Raw genomic sequence first — 14547 nt, forward strand, 5'->3', positions numbered from 1 at the left:
CACTAGGACAGTTAATCCCTCCTGCTGTTTGCACCGCCATCTCCAAACTCTGTTTTTAGTACACAAGCTCAGTCAGAGCTGGCACAAGTGTGTCTCCTCACGCTGGAATCTCCACCTGCAGCTCTATGTACAGACATGCCCTGAATCTAGAATGAAACTGGTCATAATTTAAAATCACACCCAGAGGGACAGATTTTCCAAAGAGCTCAGCTTCCACATCTACATGAAATAGGTATATTTTCAAGAATGCTTCAGTTCCCATTGAAAGCAAAATCAACCCTCCTCCTTCTCTTCCAATTGAGAACAATGAAAATTACTGTGCTGCCCACTTCATGTGGGTGCCTGAAAAGGAGCTGGGATCTTCTGAATATGTGGCCTAGAATGGACTAGATTCATCCACTTCATCACGTGTGGTCTTACTGGCTATAAGCCTGGTTGGAGTTGCATATTACAAGCCACAGATGTTCCACCCCTTAGATTAATTAGCACTCATGAGTCTCGTCACAGAAGTCAACAAGACTTTTGGTGTGAGTGCCGGTGCAGATTCAGACCCCAGGGAATAGTTTGCAATCACCTATTTTTAATGGCGTCAAAATTATACTCACTGTGTGATTTTTTCGTTGACCCTTGAGATTATTAAATCTAGTAAAAACATTTTTTTTCCTTTGCTGTGCAAAAGACCTGGTGCTGAGAGGATGGGAAAGCTCTTGTCTTCCAGTTTTAAATGCTTAGCACCTTGAAAAACAGAACTTTAGTGAGAATTGGGCCCAGAATGTTTACGTGATGTTAGGTGAGCTCTCGTGCCATTTTCAGACGTTTCAAGTGTTTTTCAAACAGAAAAAGCAATGTGAGTTAAAAGTATGTTTTGACAGGAGAAAATGTCCTGATGTATTGGACTATAAGACCTACCAGTGAGTCCAAAAAGAATCTGCAGCAAATTGCTTCATAAGAACATCTTATTTATAAGATAAATTACACAAGTGAAGAATTTCATGTGATACGGGAAACATTTCTCTGGCATATATAAAAGTAAACACAGATGTGAATGTGAAAGGTATGATATCAGTGGGGAGATACTGTGGATGGCAGAGTGGTATGGAAGCCTTGAATGTTGTCGCTACATGGCCATTTATTGTAGATTACATGCACCTGGAAATATACACAAATATTTGGTTTCATTATTCTAAGATCAATAGACTTCTTTGTTATTTGCATTTTTTAAATATTAACATTTTAAGACATGCTGCAAAGAATCAACCTTTGTAGATTGCTCAGATATGACATAGTTCAAAAACCTATACAAAACAGAATAAAAGGACAGCTCTTGTTGAGAAACTGTGCACATTGGAATTAAGTCAACTTTAAGGGATAAAAATGAGGGCAGGGGTAATTTAAGACTGAGGAAATGAGCAGCAACCAATTATTCAGCTTGTAACACTATAAGTTATGCAAAAGGTTAGGAGCCAGCAAAATACCATATTATAGGGATATTCTGCCCTTGAAAGAATAGTTTCACTCATGTTAGATTATTACATTTACAGGCTAAACAATATAAATGTAAATTTTTATTAACAGTAAAAACTGAAATTAGTGCAAGTAATGGCTTATATAAAGGAACACTACCTAGTATAGTTAAACCTAGACTTAGAACCAACGATATTTTATCTTCTTTATCTTATTCTATATTTTAGAAATGTGTGTCTGTCTGTCATTCTGACTGACACTGACTCTGTGGGTACATCTAGACTACAGATTTTTGTCAACAGAAGCCTCTGTCGAAAAAGAGCATCTAGACTACAGCCAGCTCTGTCGACAAAGCAAGCCACTTTTTCGACAGAGTCTAGACTCTCTCTTCTGAAAAAGCACATTGTGGATGTAATAGCGCCTTTTTTCGACATAACTTTGTAAAAAAAAAGGCATTATTCCTCATAGAATGAGGTTTACCACTGTCAACAAAACTGCTGCGTTCTGTTGACTTACTGTCGACAGAACTCGGCGGTAGTGTAGACACAGGTGTAGTTTTGTCAACAAAAGTCCACTTTTGTTGACAAAACCCTGCGTGTTCAAGAACTGCTTCTAAATGGCAAGTGCTAGGACCGCCAAATTTGGTCTGCATCTTTCTCTTATAACTTAAAGCAAAGTCGGGGTTTGATTGTGCCAGGACAATGGTATGTGCCTGGAATTCCTCTGTTTCTCATAAAATAGAAAGGGAGGGGTCTGCTAGGAGGGCGTTATTCTGCAGAATGATCACAGGTGAGCATCAAGGCGCCAGAGATGGGGACTGGGACAGCTATAACCCCATTGAGCCAGCAGGGGCTGGGGTGGAGAAAGGGATAGCTATCTACTGTATACAGATTGAACCTCTCAAATCCAGGACTCTGGTCCAGCAACAATGGTGGTCTAGCAGGATCATGGATGTTGCTCAGCCAAAGAGCCCTGGAGGCCAGGAGCAGGAGCCAGCCAGGGAGCCCTGGATGGGCCAGCAACAGATGGGCTGGAGGCAGCTGGGGAGCTCCAGGGGGAGGGGAGGCTGGTGGTGGCCAGGGAGCCCCAGCCCAGGGAATCCCCATTGGCAGCAAGTAACTGCACAAATGAGCAGCCCTCGTAAATTCAATGAGATTGCTCACATGTGTAAATGACATGGCATGGTTTAGTATTTGCAGGATTGGGGCCTTTATTTGTTTATGTAGTTTGTGGTATTGCATATGAAAATAATTAATTATAAACCTGTATCCAAGCAATTTTCAAATTTCCACTTATTAATTCAAAATTTGATTATCATTTTCCTACAGCAGTTCCATTCACAAACTCCTTAGTCAATGGTTGGGCAGAAGTATAAACTCTTTTGCACCATGATTGACCTCCTTTTCTGTTTTTTGATGCCAGAGTCAGAAAACTAAGATGGGCATTTCAGAGTTCCATTGCCAACATTCCTTTGTGACCCATATTATTTCAAGATGTTTCAAAAGTTAAAGGCCAAGCTTTTTTAAATTAAAGAATGGTTTGCACCATAATACTATGGAATAATGGACAAATTGCTCCTTACATTTACTACAAAAATGCTTATTTACTGATTACAGTTTGAAGCACTAGAAAAAGCAGGAACAGTGTGTTGAAGAGCCTTTATATTCCTGAGGGATAAAGTCATTGACATTTACTTTGCTCTGGTAGGGGCGGGCAGGTGTCCTTTATCCTTTCAGCTGTGATAAAAGTGCCAGAGGTGTGGTCAAATCAGCTTTCAGGCTGACAGAGTGGATAGTTGCTAGAGCTTATATCAATATTAGTTCCTAGCAGGGGAATGGTTTATTTATAAAGAGACTTAGAAAATAATGTGAGAGTGATTTCTACAGAATTGCAGCAGAGGTAAAGATCCTTGGGGGAGACATGCTCTGATGTGCCGAATAGTAAACAAAAGTCTACAATGCTAAGGTCCTAATCCAGAATAGCTCATTACAGAAATACATCCAGGTTCACAAAAGGGTATCTCCAAGGATGAGGTCAAGCCCTGAGGATCATATTGCTGTCCATGAATCTAGCTCAGGGGTGGGCAAACTCAGACCCGGGGCCAGATCTGGCCCACCAAGCACTTCTCTCCAGCTGATTAACAGAGGTGCATACTTTCAGTGGCAGCAGCCCCTCCTTCTCACCTTGCTCCGTCCTGCAGCTGAGCAGCTTCCAGAAGGCTCCTGCTAGCTGTGCAAGGGGGTGAAAGGGAGAAGGGAGGGCTGAAATCAGGGTGTTCCCCTGCCCTTGTACCCCATCTCTACAGAGCAGGGGTCATAGATGGGGAGACACAGTCAGCAGAGCAGCTCCAGTCTGAAGCGTGTGACTCAAAGGAGTGCAGAACAGGGTGGGGTGAGACAACAGGGCAGGACAGATTTCTCTTAAAGAGAAACGTAGCTAGCGCACACATTCTCTGTCTCACTGTCACACACATCCAGTCTGTGCCACACTGTTTCTGTCACACACACACACACACACACACACACACACACACACACATTGCCACACACACTTTCCCAGTCTCTGTGCCACACACACACACTGCCACTCAAACTCCCCCGTGTGTGTCACAGACACTCAATTTGTGTGTCAAAGTCTGTCTCTCTCACAAAAAGCACCTCTCTCTCTCTCTCACACACACACACACACACTCTCTCTCTCTCTCTCTCTCTCTCTCTCTCTCTCTCTCTTTAGCCTTCTTGGGGACCCAGAGCCAGCCAACATAGCTAGCGCACACATTCTCTGTCTCACTGTCACACACATCCTGTCTGTGCCACACTGTCACACACGCGCGCGCACACGCACATGCACACGCACACACATTGCCACACACACTTTCCCAGTCTGTGCCACACACACACACACACACAGAGCCACTCAAACTCCCCCGTCTCTGTCACAGACACTCAATCTGTGTGTCAAAGTCTGTCTCTCACACAAAAAGCACCTCTCTCTCTCTCTCTCTCTCTCTCTCTCTCTCTTTAGCCTTCTTGGGGACCCAGAGCCAGCCCACGACCACGTACTGAAATATGTGAAGTACCCTCCCTTCAGAAATGATTGCCCACCCCTGATGTAGCTGCTCCCTCCCAGATAACTTACCCAACAAAATGAGCATCCTGCCTCTGTCAGGCTTGGGATAGAGCTGATTGGGCAGTTTTCAACAAAGCTATTCTTTTGTTGGAAAAAGCCAATTTTGTTGAAACCAAAAAAACTGTTTGTAAAAACGTATTGGGTTAGATGAAACTTTAATCAGGAAAGCTTCTGAAGTTCAGGGCAGAATTACTGCTCAAGAAGGGGGAGACAGCCTGCAATAGCCAAGGGGTAAGGGCACTCATTGGAATGTTTGAACACCAGGCTGAAATCTCTGTCCTGAATCTGGCTGTTCAGTGTCTTGCCTGGGTTTCCCACATTCTGGGGAAGTGCCCCTAGCCTCCTTTCGGGCTCTTCATTGCTCTTGTATTTTATAGGTGCATTTTTTGAAAGGTCTCATTTTTGTTCCAATGCAAATGAAAACAAATTTCAACATTTCAGAATGTTTCATGGAAATATTCTTGTTTTCCAGCCAGTCCTGCATTGGATTAAAGGCCTGTTCCCTAGTTAAAGGAAACCCTTTCCTGATGATGTCTTCCACCACTGCCCTGCTGCCCCTAACCACAAGAAACCCAAAAAGAATGCCAAGTTAAATGGCCATATATTCCCCATAAGCCTTACAACCAGGCTAAGTTCCTGCTCAGATGTGCATCTTTGCGGCCACGCACAGAAAATTATTCACCCACCCACCACCTCTGGAGAGCCGCACAGCAGCACTCACACGGCAGGTGGCTGCTCTGGCGGGCGAGGCCAGCTGAAACAGCATGGTGAGGGAACTGCTGGGGTAGGGAGGAGGCCTGCTCTGGTGGCCAGGGCTACCATGTGGGGCTTGGAGCCAGGGCCTGTTCTGGCAGCTGGGGCCAGGAATGGGACCTGCCGCATGGCTGGGGGAGGGTGCCTGCTCTGGCAGCTGGGAACAGGACATGCCGCATGGCCACAGGTGGGAAGCGGGGTCTGCTCCAGTGGCTGGGAACTTGTGTGTCTAAATAAATTGGGTGCCATGGTGGCACATGTCAAAACCCACGCACATGACCTCAATATTGATGCACAAGCCAAAACTCATGCTTACAACTAGGGGTGTGTCTAGACTACATGCCTCCTTCGACGGAGGCATGTAGATTAGCCAGATCGGAAGAGGGAAATGAAGCCGCGATTAAAATAATCGCGGCTTCATTTAAATTTAAATGGCTGCCCCGATCTGCCGATCAGCTGTTTGTCGGCAGATCGGGGGAGTCTGGACGCGATGCCCCGACAAAGAAGCCTTTCTTCATCGACACAGGTAAGCCTCGTGAAACCAGGCTTACCTGTGTCGATGAAGAAAGGCTTCTTTGTCGGGGCATCGCGTCCAGACTCCCCCGATCTGCCGACAAACAGCTGATCGGCAGATCGGGGCAGCCATTTAAATTTAAATGAAGCCGCGATTATTTTAATCGCGGCTTCATTTCCCTCTTCCGATCTGGCTAATCTACATGCCTCCGTCGAAGGAGGCATGTAGTCTAGACACACCCTAGGAGTTTATTCATTTCATTAAATATTTCATTTAATAAATGAAAATGGCTTCCTTGAGAAATTTTACTCAAACTGTTTCCATAAACACTCTTGCTTCAGATACCAGCATATTAAGAAATTTGAGGGGTGTGCTTTCAGCGTCCTATGCCTATTTAATAGCTTTCTGATAATAATAATAATAATAACCTCCTTTCTCCGTATGTATGATTATGGCTCTCTCTTGTATTAGGACATGCTCTGTTATGACTCGGAGACAGGGTTAAGGAAATAGGGGTATGTCTACACTACCCCGCTAGTTCGAACTAGCGGGGTAATGTATGCATACCGCACTTGCTAATGAAGCCCGGGATTTGAATTTCCCGGGCTTCATTAGCATAAGCGGGGAGCCGCCATTTTTAAATCCCCGCTGCTTCGAACCCCGTGTAGCGCGGCTACACGGGGCTCGAACTAGGTAGTTCGGACTAGGTTCCTAGTCCGAACTACTGTTACTCCTCGTGAAACGAGGTGTACCGGTAGTTCGGAATAGGCACCCTAGTCCAAACTACCTAGTTCAAGCCCCGTGTAGCCGCGCTACACGGGGTTCGAAGCAGCGGGGATTTAAAAATGGCGGCTCCCCGCTTATGCTAATGAAGCCCGGGAAATTCAAATCCCGGGCTTCATTAGCAAGTGCGGTATGCATACATTACCCTCCTAGTTCGAACTAGGAGGGTAGTGTAGACATACCCTAGGTTCAGACCTCCCATTCCTGAGCAGGTGTACCCTAGTTAGACCTAATTAAGAGGGGCAGGTAGACTCACAGGATTTAGGAGAGAGAAGGTGGCTGAGGGACAGGGGAAAAGTCTGGGAGACAGACTGTTGTGAGCAAAAAAGTGAGTCTGGGAATCAGATGCAGAAAATCCTGAAGGGTAGAAGCAAAATTTCCTGAGCCAGGAGGAGGTCAGAGACACTAGAGGTGTTAAAGCCTATCTGGGAAGCTCGAGGCATTAAAGTCCAGGAGGCTAGAAACAGAGAGCCATGAGCCCGGGGGGAATCTGGTGAAGTCTAAGTAGTGATGAAGTCTGAAGGGACAGAGGCATATGTTTAGGGGCTTAAGGTGTGAGTTTGAATAATTGTTGCTAATAAAATCAGCCCTAAAAAAAGGCATGATGCTTGTGGCATAGTTTCTGGGAGAGCCAATGAATTGGTGAATTAAGGTGCAACCACTGTAATTTGATCACTGCCAGAGGGGTTTGATTGCATAATACTTGCTCCACCTTAGTGAAGCCTGGAACGGTGCTTCTTTTCTAATGAGCTTATTTAATAATTAATTTCAAGTAAAGTCCAAAACACAGCATAAAGTTGAATATTTCTCGGGGGGGAGGGAGGGCTAGGAGTTGAAGCTGAGACAAAAAGTATTGGGATGATGCTTGAGGAAATGGTATGAGTGTAATAAATACATATACATATTGCCATTGAAGAGACACTGTCCCATTAAAACTAGTCAAATTAAAAAAAATGAGTTAAAAGCAGTTCCAGGAATCACGGTGGAATATTGTGTTCCAATGATTTATGGCTTTACAACCATGTTTCTCTGTTTTCCTCTCCTATGTTGCTGCGTGTGTGGGAAACCCATTAAAATGGGAAGCATTTTTTACTTTGCTTCAGAGGGGTAGCTGAGTTAGTCTGTACAGGATAAACTTTTAAAACAACAAAATGGTCTGATAGCACTTTAAAGACTAATAAAATATGTAGATGGTATCATGAGCTTTCGTGTGTCCATGATGAAACTAATGAAAGAAATGGAGTTTGGACAGTCCTTTGCTTTGAGTTACCTCTTTTTTTTTTCCCCCAGAAAATACTTTTAAGTAACATAAGCATTTTTACTCCCAAATTTTGAGGCTGGACCATAGAGAATGAGGAAAAGGAACATGCACTCTTTTTTTTCCCCCTTTTGATTCTGGATTTTTTTTCCAGACATACATTAACATTAACAACCATGTGTACAGGGAATTACTACAAATTCACTTGTCTTTTGCAAAAGGATCAAAGCTTTTCCCCCTGATGGTTAATGTTTAAAGCATAGGTCATATGGCCAGATAGTTTATCCTCAGCCTATGATATGTAGCCTTGTATTCCAGCCTTATATTTAATTCCATCAACCATTTATTGTATCTTGGATTTCTTACAGGAGTTTTCACTCTTACATCCTCTTCAGTTAAGGGTCATGAAATTTTGAATAAATGTCTGTGATAATCTGTCAATGTTCCGAACTAAATACAACTCAGTGTTTGAAATGATGTCAAGAATTTAGTGGGACCTTCCAGATGTGGACAAAACAGATCTAAATAATCTTATGATGTTATTTTTAACTAGCAGTCTTACCAGGAGTTGCTCAGGTCCTGTCATATGGGAATTCCATCAAGTGCATTTTGTTTCTTTGTCCCTATAAACTCTTATTCCCTGTGTTTTAACCAAAAAAAGGCTATAATCAATTTGGTTTCCCACAACATTTTCTTCTAATTTTCAAGCTGTACACATTAGTTTAGCTGTGCCAAAACAGAGCACCACTCCAAATTTCTTTGTTTTATCTCTTTTCTGTAAGGATTATTGAGAAGCAATCCTATTCCATGTTCATCCTCTTTTTCTGAGTCATACCAGTTCAGTCTCTTTCAGCATTTGCTCAGCCGTCAGTTTTTAGGACTATACTTGCTTTGGTGATTCTGTCTCTTTTCTGTGTGGTTTCATGAGACGCAATCCCATTCCAGGCACATCCCATTTACCTGGCACAACCAAATCCTTATGTTGCTCTAAGTTATGATAAGAGGAAGCAGTATACTGAATTTGGTGGTCCTAGTTCTTATAGTTTACTAGTTCTTGATCAAACAGACAGTCAAACTCTAAAATATATAGTAGATAATGATTAGTGATCTGTCCCTGTCAGCGGTGAAAGTAACTTAAAATTTCTTACAGGTACTGTCCTATTGCAAATGAGACCCCTGACAGCTTTTTAAATAGTTTCCTGCTGATTTTGCAGCTGCCAGCTCAGCCAGCTTTTGCCAGAGCTGTGCACCAGAGTGCACCTACATAATTTCACCTCTGGTCCCTACTATTGTTTGTTGCTCACACTTACTGCATCATAAATACATTGACTTCTTTGGTACAGGACCATAGAATCATAGAATAATAGGACTGGAAGGGACCTCGAGAGGTCATCGAGTCCAGCCCCCCGCCCTCAAGGCAGGACCAAGCTCCGTCTACACCATCCCTGACAGATGTCTATCTAACCTGTTGTTAAATATCTCCAGAGAGGGAGATTCCACCACCTCCCTTGACATTTTATTCCAATATTTGACCACCCTGACAGTTAGGAATTTTTTCCTAATGTCCAATCTAAACCTCCCCTGCTGCACTTTAAGCCTATTACTCCTTGTCCAGTCCTCAGTAACCAAGAGGAACAAATTTTCTCCTTCCTCCTTGTGACACCCTTTTAGATATTTGAAAACCGCTATCATGTCCCCCCTTAATCTTCTTTTTTCCAAACTAAACAAGCCCAGTTCATGAAGCCTGGCTTCATAGGTCATGTTCTCTAAACCTTTAATCATTTTTGTCGCTCTTCTCTGTACCCTTTCTAATTTCTCCACATCTTTCTTGAAATGTGGCGCCCAGAACTGGACACAGTACTCCAGCTGAGGCCTAACTAGTGCAGAGTAGAGCGGCAGAATGACTTCATGAGTTTTGCTTACAACACACCTGTTGATACAACCTAGAATCATATTTGCTTTTTTTGCAACAGCATCACACTGTTGACTCATATTCAACTTGTGGTCCACTATGACCCCTAGATCCCTTTCCGCCACACTCCTTCCTAGACAGTCGCTTCCCATCTTGTATGTATGGAACTGATTGTTCCTTCCTAAGTGGAGCACTTTGCATTTCTCTTTATTAAACCTCATCCTGTTTACCTCTGACCATTTCTCTAAATTGCTAAGGTCATTTTGAATTATGTCCCTATCCTCCAAAGAAGTTGCAACCCCACCCAGTTTGGTATCATCTGCAAACTTAATAAGTGTACTCTCTATCCCAATATCTACATCATTGATGAAGATATTGAACATTACGGGTCCCAAAACAGACCCTTGCGGAACTCCACTTGTTATCCCTTTCCAGCAGGATTTAGCACCGTTAACAACAACTGTCTGACTACGGTTATCCAGCCAATTATGCACCCACCTTATCGTGGCCCTATCTAAGTTATATTTGCCTAGTTTATCAATAAGAATATCATGTGGGACCGTATCAAATTCCTTACTAAAGTCTAGGTATATGACATCCACCGCTTCTCACTTATCCACAAGACTCGTTATCCTATCAAAGAAAGCTATCAGATTAGTTTGGCATGACCATGGACCATGTCTTTTTACTGCAACATGCTAACTCACTATTGAGTGATATATGTCTATAATTGCTGCAATTTGTAATTAAAAACATAAGATTCTGTATACTTACGTAGTTTTTGCACTTTTTATATGATCGTAAAAGTTATTTTAAAAACCCATAACATTGTCTTCAGAAACCGTGGGCAGGTTTTCAGGTGATGTGACTTGATCTAGCTGCATGGGTAGCTACAGTAAAATTGTGCTCTGTGCAATTTAAGTTGCTATCATAATAATTAGGGGAGCAGATGGAGCTGTAAGCAACCATTAGGAGCTGTTTTCAGAGGTGATAGAAATGTAGCCGTGTTAGTCTGGGGTAGTTGAAGCAAAATGCAGGACAATGTAGCACTTTAAAGACTAACAAGATGGTTTATAGATGATGAGCTTTCGTGGGCCAGACCCACTTCCTCAGATCAAATAGTGGAAGAAAGCAGTCACAACCATATATACCAAAGGATACAATTAAAAAAAAGTGAACAAATATGAAAAGGACAAATCAGATTGCAGAACAGAAGGGGGATGCGGGGGGGTGGGAAGGGGGAGGAAGGAAGGTAAGTGTCTGTGAATTGCTGATATTAAAGGTAGGGAGAGTGGGATGTTTGTGAGTTAATGGTATTACAGGTGATAATTGGGGAAACTGTCTTGGTAATGGGTGAGAAAGTTCAAAGACTTGTTAAGTCCTTGTTGGCAAGTGTCGAATTTTAACATGAATGACAGTTCAGAGGATTCCCTTTCAAGTGCAGATGTAAAAGGTCTTTGTAGCAGAATGCAGGTGGTTAAGTCATTTAGAGAGTGTCCTTTCTGGTTAAAGTGGCAAGAAACTGTTTTCTCTTTGTGATCTTGTCTGATATCTGTTTTGTGGGCATTAATCCTTTGGCGAAGTGTCTGAGATGTTTGTCCAATGTACATAGCAGACGGACACTTTCGGCACATGATAGCATAGATTATATTTCTGGATGCGCAGGAATATGTGTTCTTGATCTTATAACTCACTTGGTTAGGTCCAATAATGGTATCAGCAGAATGAATATGTGGACAAAGCTGGCAACGGGGTTTGTTGCAAGGGAAGGTACCAGGGTTGGTATTAGTGTGGTATGTCCTGTGGTGGTTGGTAAGAATCATCTTGAGGTTAGGTGGTTGTCTATAGGAGACTATGGGTCTGTCTCCCAGAGCCTCTTTGAGTATGGTATCCTGTTCCAATATAGGCTGTAGTTTATTGATAATGTGTTGGACAGGTTTAAGTTGGGGGTTGTAGGTGATGACAAATGGTGTTCTATTGTTGGTTTTCTTGGGTCTGTCTTGAAGTAGATGGTTTCTAGGTATTTGTCTGGCTCTTTCAATTTGCTTTTTTATTTCTCTGGGTGGGTAGTTGAGATTTATAAATGCTTGGTAGAGATCCTGAAGCTTCTGGTCTCTGTCAATGGGGTTAGAGCAGATGCGGTTGTATCGAAGGGCTTGGCTATAGACGATGGATCGTGTGGTGTGTTCTGGATGGGAGCTGGATGCATGTAGGTAACTGTATGAGTCGGTGGGTTTTCTGTAGAGAGTGGTGTCTAATTTTCCATTGTTGATTTGTACGGTGGTGTCCAGGAAGTGGATCTCTCGTGTAGAATGGTCCAGGCTGAGGTTGATGGTGGGGTGTAGGTTGTTGAAATCTCTGTGGAATATCTCCAGTGTTTCTTGGCCATGTGTCCAGATCATAAAGATGTCATCGATGTACCGTAGGTAGAGGAGGGGTGAAAGGGGACGGGAGTTGAGGAAACGTTGTTCTAGGTCAGCCATAAAGATGTTAGCATACTGTGGGGCCATGCGTGTACCCATGGCTGTGCCGCTGATCTGGAGGTATAAGTTGTTCTCAAACTGGAAATAATTGTGGGTGAGAACAAAGTTACATAGGTCTGCTATCAGGTTGGCAGTAGTGTCCTCTGGGATAGTGTTTCTAATTGCTTGTAATCCGTCTTCATGTGGGATGTTGGTATATAGAGCTTCTACATCCATGGTGGCAAGGATGGTATTATTGGGGAGGTTATCGATGTTTTGTAGTTTCCTTAGGAAGTCAGTAGTGTCTCGGAGATAGCTGGGGGTATTGGTTACGAAAGGTTTGAGAAGAGTGTCTACATAGCTGGATAGACCAGTAGTGAGCGTGCCAATACCAGAGATGATGGGACGTCCGGGGTGCCCAGGTTTATGGATCTTGGGAAGTCTTTGAACTTTCTCACCCATTACCAAGACAGTTTCCCCAATTATCACCTGTAATACCATTAACTCACAAACATCCCACTCTCCCTACCTTTAATATCAGCAATTCACAGACACTTACCTTCCTTCCTCCCCCTTCCCACCCCCCCGCATCCCCCTTCTGTTCTGCAATCTGATTTGTCCTTTTCATATTTGTTCACTTTTTTTTAATTGTATCCTTTGGTATATATGGTTGTGACTGCTTTCTTCCACTATTTGATCTGAGGAAGTGGGTCTGGCCCACGAAAGCTCATCATCTAATAAACCATCTTGTTAGTCTTTAAAGTGCTACATTGTCCTGCATTTTGTTTTCAGAGGTAGCCGTGTTAGCCTGTTCCAGCAAAATGCCAATGGACTCGTTGTTGTTTTTAGTAGGAGCTGTGATTGTTCAATGCCTCTGAAAATCAGGCCATTTTAATCACTTCCAAGTGTTTCTTAACGCTTTCTTAAATTGTTGATTTCAGCATGGTTGATATTTTGACATACTGCAGCTGCTTTAAGAAAGTCAACTGTATTTATCCAGCTGGAATATCTTGGGACTGAGTCACAGAACTATACTACCAGTAATTACCATTATTTTCCCCTCAATAAACATGGAAGTCTGTGAGCTAATGATATTAGAGGTGGGGAAAGGTAAATGTCTGTGAGCTAATGGTATTAGAGGTGATAATTGGGGAAGCTATCTTTGTAATGGGTAAGATAGTTATTGTCTTTGTTGAGACCGAAACGTAGAGTGTCGAATTTTAGCATGAATGACAGTTCAGAGGATTCCCTTTCAAGTGCAGATTTAAAAGGCTTTTGGAGCAGGATGCAGGTAATTAAGTTGTTGAGACAGTGTCCTTCTGGTTGAAATGGCAAGAAACTGTTTTTTCTTTGTGATCCTTTCTAATATCTGTTTTGTGGGCATTGATTCTTCACCAAAGGGAATGCTCTGAACTGTCATTCATGCTAAAATTCGACACTCTACGTGTTGGTCTCAACAAAGACAATAACTATCTTACCCATTACAAAGTTAACTTCCCCAATTATCACCTCTAATACCATTAGCTCACAGACATTTACCTTTCCCCGCCTCTAATATCATTAGCTCACAGACATGTACCTTCCTTCTCTGCCCCCCCCCCTCCCCCCGCATCCCTCTTCTGTTCTGAAATGTGATTTGTCCTTTTCATATGTGTTCACTTTTTTTTAATTGTATCCTTTGGTATATATGGTTGTGACTATTTTCTTCCACTATTTGATCTGAGGAAGTGGGTCTGGCCCACGAAAGCTCATCATCTAATAAACCATGTTGTTAGTCTTTAAAGTGCTACATAGTCCTGTATTAAATAAGATAGAAGCACTACAGAACTGAGTAAAAACAATTTCTGCTTTGCAAGGACACATCTTCAACACTTTTTGCTGTAAAAAGGAAATTGTATCTATATATTGGTAACTAAAAATGGCTGAGCTTGTCCAGCTTCAGTTTCTGCAAGTGGTTATTTCTCAATGAAGCCGAGTTTCTAGACCAGTGGGCAACAGCCACCAAACACAAGCTATAGAGTAAGAAATATAAGGAACTAAAAATATCTCTCTTTTTAATTTTAGACCATGCAAAATATCCCTTGTGTATGGAGTTAATGGAAGAGCAGGATTCTATGATAACAGGAACACATAACACTATCACTGTAAGCCAAATAAATGATTTGTGTAGCTGTTTCACTGAGCTCTGCAAGTTTTATTATTATAAAAATCCATTGTGGCATCAAGAGATAAAGTAGTCATTTCTTTTCTTTAAAGAAACATGAAAACTAAA

At 42.5% G+C, this 14547-nt stretch overlaps 1 protein-coding gene and 1 long non-coding RNA gene across 4 annotated transcripts in view; one reads left to right on the plus strand and one right to left on the minus strand.

The window, feature by feature from the left end:
- Positions 1-14450, plus strand: part of LOC149523457 (uncharacterized) — a 131357-nt gene extending 116907 nt beyond the window's left edge. For both annotated transcript variants that reach the window (XR_016347025.1, XR_016347026.1), the window contains exon 3: positions 14340-14450. This is a non-coding gene — a long non-coding RNA (uncharacterized LOC149523457). The remainder of the gene's footprint in view (positions 1-14339) is intronic.
- EDN3 (endothelin 3) overlaps positions 1-14547 on the minus strand; it is a 145630-nt gene that overhangs the window by 40231 nt on the left and 90852 nt on the right. Inside the window, exon 5 of one of the 2 annotated variants that reach the window (XM_075901120.2) lies at positions 1010-1149. The exons of the other annotated variant lie outside the window; for it this stretch is intronic. The gene's annotated coding sequence lies outside the window, so the exon portion shown is untranslated. Of the gene's footprint in view, positions 1-1009; positions 1150-14547 lie in introns of those variants that run through there. 2 annotated transcript variants of the gene reach the window in all.

Source organism: Pelodiscus sinensis, chromosome 17 (assembly GCF_052426305.1).
Source record: "Pelodiscus sinensis isolate ZL-2025 chromosome 17, ASM5242630v1, whole genome shotgun sequence".
Classification (NCBI taxonomy): Eukaryota; Metazoa; Chordata; order Testudines; family Trionychidae; genus Pelodiscus; species Pelodiscus sinensis.